We start from the raw sequence: 12460 nt of genomic DNA, 5'->3' as shown, positions 1-12460 counted from the left end.
GTGGTTCTAGGTGCAGTGATCCTAGGTGCAGTGGTCCTAGGTGCAGTGGTGGTTCTAGGTGCACCTTCACTATCCAAAGTGGAGAGTCCTCTCTGTTCCCCTGGCCCTTAGATTGAACTCCTGGAAGTGAAATGGCAAGCTCTAACATTTGGGATCCCTTCCCATCCACCCATCTCAGCCAGAAGGAAAACTTAGGGTCTGACCCTCAACCTCCCTGTCAAGGATAATCCATTTTATGTCCCCATCACGAAGTTAGGAGTTGTCAGAGGAGTGAAAAAGCAAAACACAGCTGTAATCTGTAGTCCCAATTACTCACACGCTGAGTCAGGGAGGTCACTGGAGACCAAGAATTCAAGGGCAGTGCAGTGAAACCGGTCTCAGCAGGGTGAAAGCAGCCTCCCTCTCCTGCCCTCTTCCCACAGATTTGACTAGAATAGGTACACACACATCTCCATACTCTGGTCGCTGTGCAGACCACCCTGTAGATAAAGGTTTGCCATCCTTGGATGTAAGGCAGCCCCTTTCATTCAGTCTGGGGCTCCAAATCCAGTCATGAAGAAGATGGTGCCGCTCACATTGATGGTGGGATTTTCTGCCCAGTAAAACCTTTCTAGAAAACCAGAAGTGTGTTTCCAAGGTGATCCTAAATCTCATTTCATTAAGTTGACAACACAGTCTAACCATCTAAAATGTCCAAAAAGTAAAAATTTCTCCAGAATGTTTACTTTTTCTTTTTTCTTTCTTCCTTTTTTTTTTCTTTCTTTCTTTGTTTTTCGAGACAGGGTTTCTCTGTTTCTCTGAAAGTAGCTCTGTAGACCAGGCTGGCCTCAAACTCAGAGATCCACCTGCCAAGTCCTGGGATTAAAGGCGTACACCATCACTACCTGGCTTGAGGCAGAACTGGAGACAGACAGAGGTGACAGGTGGGCAGAGGGCTGAGGTCGACATGCTGCCATTGCGCAGTAGGGACTGCGGGATGGTGATGTGGGATTTCCCACTATGTGCTGTGATTACCACTAATGAATAAAGAAACTGCCTTGGACCTATAGCAGGGCAGAACTTAGGTAGGTGGGGAAGGTGGAACTGAATGCTGGGAGAAAGAAAGGCAAAGTCAGACGCCATGGAGCTGTCGCCGGAGATAGACATGCTAAACTTTGCTGGTAGACCACGACCTCATGGTGATATACAGATTAATAGAAATGGGTAAAATTAATATATAAGAATTAGCCAATAAGAAGCTAGAGCTAATGGGCCAAGCAGTGGTTTGATTAATACAGTTTCCGTGTGATTATTTTGGGTCTAAGCTAGCAGGGGGCCGGGAATCAACAAGTAGCCCCCCACAACAGGATGGTGTACAACAGCCTGGAGCTTATGCAGATGCAAACTCGGCCTTCAAAGCTGCTGCCTGGCCACGGGGTCCCCTGGCTCTGAGCAACAATGGAGGCTCATGATGAGGAAAGGTTCACCGTCTGGACTGGACCTCCTCGAAGCACCACTGTGGTCCAAGATGACACCAGACACCATGTTGGTGTCTGTGGTCCATGCTGCTGCCCCAGACCAGAGTTAAGACTGAGGTCCACGTGGTTGTATGCAGTCTGTGCCACTGTCTGACGTCTTGGCGATGTCCTCAGGCTGTTCTGCCTGAAAAGAGAGGGGCACCCTGATGGGAGTGGCATACGTAGCCACCTGAGGCCACGTTGACATCCGTGGCCCATGCAGCATCCTGATACAGCCAAGGGCCATGCTGATGATCACCTGCAGCTATTGTTACCATGGAAGCACATGCGGATGTCTGTGGTCTGGGCTGCTGCCGAGCTGACCCCGCCCCTCAGCTGCCCCACAGCCTGTTGAGGCAGGCGATCATGTGGGCATGGGAGACATGACAGGGCCTCTTTCCAGTCACTGCGTGGTTCTCCTCTGTTGACGCTTCTGGCATGGATGCAGGCCAAGAGAGATGCATCTTTCTGGGGGGAGCTGTACACTAGGAATTTGACCATGCTCCGGTGAATATATGGACAACTCAAAATAGACTTGCTTTTTTCTTTCTTTTTTCGTTTTTTTTTTTCTGGTGTGGTGGATATCATGGGAAGACTGGAAGGTGAGTACAATACAACCTGAGCTACCCAGTCCCCAGCACTGTGCTCCAGCACTGGACGCTCAGCCTCATGGTTTCATTGAAAGGGAAAGTTCATCCCACCGAGAGTCTACTCCTTTCCCTCCATAATGCTGCTCTTCACTGGCTCTTTTGTTGTGATTTCTGCCAACTACTACTAAGTGGCAGCAAGGGAAGAGAACCTCTGAAGCAGGGGTTAGCGCTGTGAGCCAGGCAGCAAGGGAAGAGAACCTCTGAAGCAGGGGTTAGCACCGTGAGCCAGGCTGCTCTTGCCCATATACTTCTCAGTGGATTTTTGGAAATGAAGGCCCCAGCTGTTCATTTCAGCTTCACGATTCCTTTCTGTTCACTCATTTCTTTGTCACTACTCCCTTTTCATACGAAATTTAGGCATTAGGAGAGGCTAAATAAATAGCTCTGTGGTTACTTCCTGCTCTTAGAAGACCAATGTTCGGTTCCTCTGGACACCATGATGGAAACTCCCCTGCTCTGGTGTAGCCTCCTGGTGAGAGTCATCAACCAAAATACAGCGTTCCTCCTTTCAAATTATTTTCTCAGGGATTCTTTACAGTGACAAAACACAGAAAACCGGTGCCTGAAACAGATGTTGTACATCTGTTACCCCAGCAGTTGGAAAGGTGAGGCAGGAGGCCACCCTGAGCTTCCTAGTAAGGTTCAGGCCAAGCTGCACTAGAAACCCAGTTTCAAAAACAAAAAAGGAATAAAGGAAGGGAGAGAGGAAATTAGTATTAGGGAATTAGAGTCATTGCTGTGACTAAACCTGACCTTGCACGTAAGAAGGCTTTGGAATTCTTTTATTTGTGAGGGCCCCAGAATCCCATCTGGGCTATGTGCTTCCCAGCTCCAAAGAATGCTGGTAGGTTGAGAGGCCCAGGAGTGTCATGGTAAGAATCTCGCTGGGGCCTCCAGAAATGTTCCCGCATCTTCCAGCGCTCTCCCGGCTTTGGTCCTTTGGTGACCTTTCTCACTCTCACTGGTATCAGAGTGCTAATTCCAGAAGGATTCACACATTTGGAATTTGCTTGTAAGAGGAATTTGGAAAAGTGTGGAGAAAACCTAGGGCACAGAGACTGGGGAGATGTTTTCATGCTTGATGGAATCTGTAATGGCTAGTCTTATCAACTTGACTACATTTGGAATTAACTAAAACACAAGCAGTTAGACATAACTGTAAGGGATTTGCTTGACTGGATTATTTGAAATGGGAAGACTCACCCTAAATCTGGATCATTTGAGGTGCAAAAGTCCACTGTAAATCTGGGCCACAGCTTTCTGTGTCAGGCTATGTCAAAAGCTATGAGAGAAACAAGCTTTTGCTTTTTGCCTACTTGCTCTTGCTCTCACTGGTGAGTTCATCATCTACCTTGCTGCTGAGGGTTCCTTCACTGATGCTGGAACTTACTTCTTCAGAATTCCACCACAGATCTGTAAGAAATATCAAATAACAGAAAACTGTGTTTAGGGCAAGGAATTAAAATATTTATTTCCTCCACCTTGTAAGACTTTTATGAAAATGTTTTATTCCTCCCCACCCAATAAAACCTTTGTTTACACAAAGGTCCATGTTCTCTCTTCTAGAAATTTGATGGCCTAGAGCAGTGACCATTTCCCCCTTCTGCTTTCATTTACTGTGTGCCAATTCTATTCAGACTAGCCAACTGAATAAGATTGTGAAGTTCACCGGGCAGTGGTGGCGCACGCCTTTAATCCCAGCAGAGGCTGGAGGATCTCTGTGAGTTCAAGGCCAGCCTGGCCTATGGGAGCTAGTTCCAGAACAGGCTCCAAAGCTACAGAGAAATGCTCTCAAAAGAAAAAAAAAGGTGAGGTTTGACCCTAAACAACAGGTGGGGGGGAACAGCCACCATCTGAGGTAGAATAAAACCAAATGAACTTCCTGTTTGTGGAATATTTGCTTTTCTGAGCATTCCCATCTGGTCCAGAGTAAAGTTTGCCTTGCTCAGACACTTCAGTTAGAGTGGTGGTCTCTTTCTCTGCAACCATGAACTCATTTCTAACTCACCAAAGACCAGCTGATGTAGGACTACTTTATGGTAATCGCCTACATCCATCCTCCTAGACGAAGAACTACTGAATTCCTGACCTTCCATCGGTCGACAGCCACTGTTGGATGAACAGGACCAGAGCCTGTAACCACTCTAGCACTCTCTTTCAATATAGATTAATTCCATCAGTTTATTCCTCTAGAGAACAGTGACTAATACAGACTATGGACCAGGAGTGGTTCTAGAGAGGCAGAATTATAAGAATGAATATTTTAAAGTGTTTGGAAGAGATTTTCCAATTTGCTGACACCTACAGTTACTGAAGCCTCTCCTAGGAGCACAACAGCACTAAAACACCATGGAGTGAATTATTTCATCAATTTTTCAGGTAAATGCACTTGATTATTCTGATTCACCTAGTGTGAGGAGCAAGGAATTTAGTGAAATAATGAAACTGGCTGATTGCTCTTAGCATCACTGGATAAATTGGCAAAGGACACTAATGAGCGCCATGAAAAAATGAACAGCCCCAGATTCACACCCACAGTACAAAGGTGTACAGGGGGAGTCACTTCTCTGGCACTCACAGAGTTGGAGCTGCAGAAGCCCTGGTTTTTTTGTTTTTTTTAAATATTTATTGATTTATTATGTATACAATATTCTGTCTGTGTGTATGCGTGAAGGCCAGAAGAGGGCACCAGACCTCATCACAGATGGTTGTGAGCCACCGTGTGGTTGCTGGGAATTGAACTCAGGACCTTTGGAAAGCAGGCAATGCTCTTAACCTCTGAGCCATCTCTCCAGCCCCCAAAAGCCCTGGTTTTAAGATTAGCTGAACTGTAATGAAAATTCAAGACCTAGTGGTAGAACTGTTAAAGCAAGGGCACGGATTTAGCAAGCAATGGGTACTATAACGTGGGGAGGAAATGTGTGTGCATACCCTAATGAGACTGAGGATTTGAACACTCAAATTCTGAAGAAGTCAGAAAATTTGCATGTGTGTCTATGTGAGGGTGCCCGATCCCCTGAAACTGGATATTTCTATATCTCCAGACCCATCAACAAAAATAATTTTATGGCTGATCACCACAACCTGAGGAAGTGTATGAAGGACTGCAGTGTTAGGAACTGTATGAAGGACTGCAGTGTTAGGAACTGTATGTATGAAGGACTGCAGTGTTAGGAACTGTATGTATGCAGGACTGCAGTGTTAGGAACTGTATGAAGGACTGCAGTGTTAGGAACTGTATGAAGGACTGCAGTGTTAGGAACTGTATGTATGAAGGACTGCAGTGTTAGGAACTGTATGTATGCAGGACTGCAGTGTTAGGAACTGTATGAAGGACTGCAGTGTTAGGAACTGTATGCAGGACTGCAGTGTTAGGAACTGTATGAAGGACTGCAGTGTTAGGAACTGTATGAAGGACTGCAGTGTTAGGAACTGTATGTATGCAGGACTGCAGTGTTAGGAACTGTATGAAGGACTGCAGTGTTAGGAACTGTATGCAGGACTGCAGTGTTAGGAACTGTATGTATGAAGGACTGCAGTGTTAGGAACTGTATGAAGGACTGCAGTGTTAGGAACTGTATGTATGAAGGACTGCAGTGTTAGGAACTGTATGTATGCAGGACTGCAGTGTTAGGAACTGTATGTATGAAGGACTGCAGTGTTAGGAACTGTATGAAGGACTGCAGTGTTAGGAACTGTATGTATGAAGAACTGCAGTGTTAGGAACTGTATGAAGGACTGCAGTGTTAGGAACTGTATGTATGAAGGACTGCAGTGTTAGGAACTGTATGTATGAAGGACTGCAGTGTTAGGAACTGTATGTATGAAGAACTGCAGTGTTAGGAACTGTATGAAGGACTGCAGTGTTAGGAACTGTATGTATGCAGGACTGCAGTGTTAGGAACTGTATGTATGAAGGACTGCAGTGTTAGGAACTGTATGTATGAAGGACTGCAGTGTTAGGAACTGTATGAAGGACTGCAGTGTTAGGAACTGTACGGAAGGACTGCAGTGTTAGGAACTGTATGAAGGACTGCAGTGTTAGGAACTGTATGAAGGACTGCAGTGTTAGGAACTGTATGAAGGACTGCAGTGTTAGGAACTGTATGTATGAAGAACTGCAGTGTTAGGAACTGTATGAAAGACTGCAGTGTTAGGAACTGTATGTATGCAGGACTGCAGTGTTAGGAACTGTATGTATGAAGGACTGCAGTGTTAGGAACTGTATGTATGAAGGACTGCAGTGTTAGGAACTGTATGTATGAAGGACTGCAGTGTTAGGAACTGTATGAAGGACTGCAGTGTTAGGAACTGTATGAAGGACTGCAGTGTTAGGAACTGTATGTATGAAGGACTGCAGTGTTAGGAACTGTATGTATGAAGGACTGCAGTGTTAGGAACTGTATGAAGGACTGCAGTGTTAGGAACTGTATGAAGGACTGCAGTGTTAGGAACTGTATGTATGAAGGACTGCAGTGTTAGGAACTGTATGAAGGACTGCAGTGTTAGGAACTGTATGTATGAAGGACTGCAGTGTTAGGAACTGTATGAAGGACTGCAGTGTTAGGAACTGTATGTATGAAGGACTGCAGTGTTAGGAACTGTATGTATGAAGGACTGCAGTGTTAGGAACTGTATGTATGAAGGACTGCAGTGTTAGGAACTGTATGTATGAAGGACTGCAGTGTTAGGAACTGTATGAAGGACTGCAGTGTTAGGAACTGTATGTATGAAGGACTGCAGTGTTAGGAACTGTATGTATGAAGGACTGCAGTGTTAGGGACTGTATGAAGGACTGCAGTGTTAGGAACTGTATGTATGAAGAACTGCAGTGTTAGGAACTGTATGAAGGACTGCAGTGTTAGGAACTGTATGTATGAAGGACTGCAGTGTTAGGAACTGTATGAAGGACTGCAGTGTTAGGAACTGTATGAAGGACTGCAGTGTTAGGAACTGTATGTATGAAGGACTGCAGTGTTAGGAACTGTATGAAGGACTGCAGTGTTAGGAACTGTATGTATGAAGGACTGCAGTGTTAGGAACTGTATGTATGAAGGACTGCAGTGTTAGGAACTGTATGAAGGACTGCAGTGTTAGGAACTGTATGTATGAAGGACTGCAGAGTTAGGAACTGTATGTATGCAGGACTGCAGTGTTAGGAACTGTATGAAGGACTGCAGTGTTAGGAACTGTATGTATGAAGGACTGCAGTGTTAGGAACTGTATGTATGAAGGACTGCAGTGTTAGGAACTGTATGAAGGACTGCAGTGTTAGGAACTGTATGTATGAAGGACTGCAGTGTTAGGAACTGTATGTATGAAGGACTGCAGTGTTAGGAACTGTATGTATGCAGGACTGCAGTGTTAGGAACTGTATGTATGAAGGACTGCAGTGTTAGGAACTGTATGTATGAAGGACTGCAGTGTTAGGAACTGTATGAAGGACTGCAGTGTTAGGAACTGTATGAAGGACTGCAGTGTTAGGAACTGTATGCAGGACTGCAGTGTTAGGAACTGTATGTATGCAGGACTGCAGTGTTAGGAACTGTATGTATGAAGGACTGCAGTGTTAGGAACTGTATGTATGAAGGACTGCAGTGTTAGGAACTGTATGTATGAAGGACTGCAGTGTTAGGAACTGTATGAAGGACTGCAGTGTTAGGAACTGTATGTATGAAGGACTGCAGTGTTAGGAACTGTATGAAGGACTGCAGTGTTAGGAACTGTATGAAAGACTGCAGTGTTAGGAACTGTATGTATGAAGGACTGCAGTGTTAGGAACTGTATGTATGCAGGACTGCAGTGTTAGGAACTGTATGTATGATGGACTGCAGTGTTAGGAACTGTATGAAGGACTGCAGTGTTAGGAACTGTATGAAAGACTGCAGTGTTAGGAACTGTATGTATGAAGGACTGCAGTGTTAGGAACTGTATGAAGGACTGCAGTGTTAGGAACTGTATGAAAGACTGCAGTGTTAGGAACTGTATGCAGGACTGCAGTGTTAGGAACTGTATGAAGGACTGCAGTGTTAGGAACTGTATGAAAGACTGCAGTGTTAGGAACTGTATGTATGAAGGACTGCAGTGTTAGGAACTGTATGTATGCAGGACTGCAGTGTTAGGAACTGTATGTATGAAGGACTGCAGTGTTAGGAACTGTATGTATGAAGGACTGCAGTGTTAGGAACTGTATGTATGAAGGACTGCAGTGTTAGGAACTGTATGTATGAAGGACTGCAGTGTTAGGAACTGTATGAAGGACTGCAGTGTTAGGAACTGTATGTATGAAGGACTGCAGAGTTAGGAACTGTATGTATGAAGGACTTCAGTGTTAGGAACTGTATGTATGAAGGACTGCAGAGTTAGGAACTGTATGAAGGACTGCAGTGTTAGGAACTGTATGTATGAAGAACTGCAGTGTTAGGAACTGTATGAAGGACTGCAGTGTTAGGAACTGTATGTATGAAGGACTGCAGTGTTAGGAACTGTATGAAGGACTGCAGTGTTAGGAACTGTATGAAGGACTGCAGTGTTAGGAACTGTATGAAGGACTGCAGTGTTAGGAACTGTATGTATGAAGGACTGCAGTGTTAGGAACTGTATGTATGCAGGACTGCAGTGTTAGGAACTGTATGTATGAAGGACTGCAGTGTTAGGAACTGTATGTATGAAGGACTGCAGTGTTAGGAACTGTATGTATGAAGGACTGCAGTGTTAGGAACTGTATGCAGGACTGCAGTGTTAGGAACTGTATGTATGCAGGACTGCAGTGTTAGGAACTGTATGTATGCAGGACTGCAGTGTTAGGAACTGTATGAAGGACTGCAGTGTTAGGAACTGTATGTATGAAGAACTGCAGTGTTAGGAACTGTATGTATGAAGGACTGCAGTGTTAGGAACTGTATGTATGAAGAACTGCAGTGTTAGGAACTGTATGTATGAAGGACTGCAGTGTTAGGAACTGTATGTATGAAGGACTGCAGTGTTAGGAACTGTATGTATGAAGGACTGCAGTGTTAGGAACTGTATGTATGCAGGACTGCAGTGTTAGGAACTGTATGAAGGACTGCAGTGTTAGGAACTGTATGTATGAAGGACTGCAGTGTTAGGAACTGTATGTATGAAGGACTGCAGTGTTAGGAACTGTATGAAGGACTGCAGTGTTAGGAACTGTATGTATGAAGGACTGCAGTGTTAGGAACTGTATGAAGGACTGCAGTGTTAGGAACTGTATGTATGAAGGACTGCAGTGTTAGGAACTGTATGTATGAAGGACTGCAGTGTTAGGAACTGTATGTATGAAGGACTGCAGTGTTAGGAACTGTATGAAGGACTGCAGTGTTAGGAACTGTATGAAGGACTGCAGTGTTAGGAACTGTATGTATGAAGGACTGCAGTGTTAGGAACTGTATGTATGAAGGACTGCAGTGTTAGGAACTGTATGTATGAAGGACTGCAGTGTTAGGAACTGTATGTATGAAGGACTGCAGTGTTAGGAACTGTATGTATGAAGGACTGCAGTGTTAGGAACTGTATGAAGGACTGCAGTGTTAGGAACTGTATGTATGAAGGACTGCAGTGTTAGGAACTGTATGTATGAAGGACTGCAGTGTTAGGAACTGTATGTATGAAGGACTGCAGTGTTAGGAACTGTATGTATGAAGGACTGCAGTGTTAGGAACTGTATGTATGAAGGACTGCAGTGTTAGGAACTGTATGAAGGACTGCAGTGTTAGGAACTGTATGAAGGACTGCAGTGTTAGGAACTGTATGTATGCAGGACTGCAGTGTTAGGAACTGTATGTATGAAGGACTGCAGTGTTAGGAACTGTATGTATGAAGGACTGCAGTGTTAGGAACTGTATGAAGGACTGCAGTGTTAGGAACTGTACGGAAGGACTGCAGTGTTAGGAACTGTATGAAGGACTGCAGTGTTAGGAACTGTATGAAGGACTGCAGTGTTAGGAACTGTATGAAGGACTGCAGTGTTAGGAACTGTATGTATGAAGAACTGCAGTGTTAGGAACTGTATGAAAGACTGCAGTGTTAGGAACTGTATGTATGCAGGACTGCAGTGTTAGGAACTGTATGTATGAAGGACTGCAGTGTTAGGAACTGTATGTATGAAGGACTGCAGTGTTAGGAACTGTATGTATGAAGGACTGCAGTGTTAGGAACTGTATGAAGGACTGCAGTGTTAGGAACTGTATGAAGGACTGCAGTGTTAGGAACTGTATGTATGAAGGACTGCAGTGTTAGGAACTGTATGTATGAAGGACTGCAGTGTTAGGAACTGTATGAAGGACTGCAGTGTTAGGAACTGTATGAAGGACTGCAGTGTTAGGAACTGTATGTATGAAGGACTGCAGTGTTAGGAACTGTATGAAGGACTGCAGTGTTAGGAACTGTATGTATGAAGGACTGCAGTGTTAGGAACTGTATGAAGGACTGCAGTGTTAGGAACTGTATGTATGAAGGACTGCAGTGTTAGGAACTGTATGTATGAAGGACTGCAGTGTTAGGAACTGTATGTATGAAGGACTGCAGTGTTAGGAACTGTATGTATGAAGGACTGCAGTGTTAGGAACTGTATGAAGGACTGCAGTGTTAGGAACTGTATGTATGAAGGACTGCAGTGTTAGGAACTGTATGTATGAAGGACTGCAGTGTTAGGGACTGTATGAAGGACTGCAGTGTTAGGAACTGTATGTATGAAGAACTGCAGTGTTAGGAACTGTATGAAGGACTGCAGTGTTAGGAACTGTATGTATGAAGGACTGCAGTGTTAGGAACTGTATGAAGGACTGCAGTGTTAGGAACTGTATGAAGGACTGCAGTGTTAGGAACTGTATGTATGAAGGACTGCAGTGTTAGGAACTGTATGAAGGACTGCAGTGTTAGGAACTGTATGTATGAAGGACTGCAGTGTTAGGAACTGTATGTATGAAGGACTGCAGTGTTAGGAACTGTATGAAGGACTGCAGTGTTAGGAACTGTATGTATGAAGGACTGCAGAGTTAGGAACTGTATGTATGCAGGACTGCAGTGTTAGGAACTGTATGAAGGACTGCAGTGTTAGGAACTGTATGTATGAAGGACTGCAGTGTTAGGAACTGTATGTATGAAGGACTGCAGTGTTAGGAACTGTATGAAGGACTGCAGTGTTAGGAACTGTATGTATGAAGGACTGCAGTGTTAGGAACTGTATGTATGAAGGACTGCAGTGTTAGGAACTGTATGTATGCAGGACTGCAGTGTTAGGAACTGTATGTATGAAGGACTGCAGTGTTAGGAACTGTATGTATGAAGGACTGCAGTGTTAGGAACTGTATGAAGGACTGCAGTGTTAGGAACTGTATGAAGGACTGCAGTGTTAGGAACTGTATGCAGGACTGCAGTGTTAGGAACTGTATGTATGCAGGACTGCAGTGTTAGGAACTGTATGTATGAAGGACTGCAGTGTTAGGAACTGTATGTATGAAGGACTGCAGTGTTAGGAACTGTATGTATGAAGGACTGCAGTGTTAGGAACTGTATGTATGAAGGACTGCAGTGTTAGGAACTGTATGTATGAAGGACTGCAGTGTTAGGAACTGTATGAAGGACTGCAGTGTTAGGAACTGTATGAAAGACTGCAGTGTTAGGAACTGTATGTATGAAGGACTGCAGTGTTAGGAACTGTATGTATGCAGGACTGCAGTGTTAGGAACTGTATGTATGATGGACTGCAGTGTTAGGAACTGTATGAAGGACTGCAGTGTTAGGAACTGTATGAAAGACTGCAGTGTTAGGAACTGTATGTATGAAGGACTGCAGTGTTAGGAACTGTATGAAGGACTGCAGTGTTAGGAACTGTATGAAAGACTGCAGTGTTAGGAACTGTATGCAGGACTGCAGTGTTAGGAACTGTATGAAGGACTGCAGTGTTAGGAACTGTATGAAAGACTGCAGTGTTAGGAACTGTATGTATGAAGGACTGCAGTGTTAGGAACTGTATGTATGCAGGACTGCAGTGTTAGGAACTGTATGTATGAAGGACTGCAGTGTTAGGAACTGTATGTATGAAGGACTGCAGTGTTAGGAACTGTATGTATGAAGGACTGCAGTGTTAGGAACTGTATGTATGAAGGACTGCAGTGTTAGGAACTGTATGAAGGACTGCAGTGTTAGGAACTGTATGTATGAAGGACTGCAGAGTTAGGAACTGTATGTATGAAGGACTTCAGTGTTAGGAACTGTATGTATGAAGGACTGCAGAGTTAGGAACTGTATGAAGGACTGCAGTGTTAGGAACTGTATGTATGAAGAACTGCA

The sequence above is a fragment of the Microtus pennsylvanicus genome, chromosome 7, assembly GCF_037038515.1.
Source record: "Microtus pennsylvanicus isolate mMicPen1 chromosome 7, mMicPen1.hap1, whole genome shotgun sequence".
Lineage (NCBI taxonomy): Eukaryota > Metazoa > Chordata > Mammalia > Rodentia > Cricetidae > Microtus > Microtus pennsylvanicus.
Note: the sequence above shows the minus strand (reverse complement) of the source record.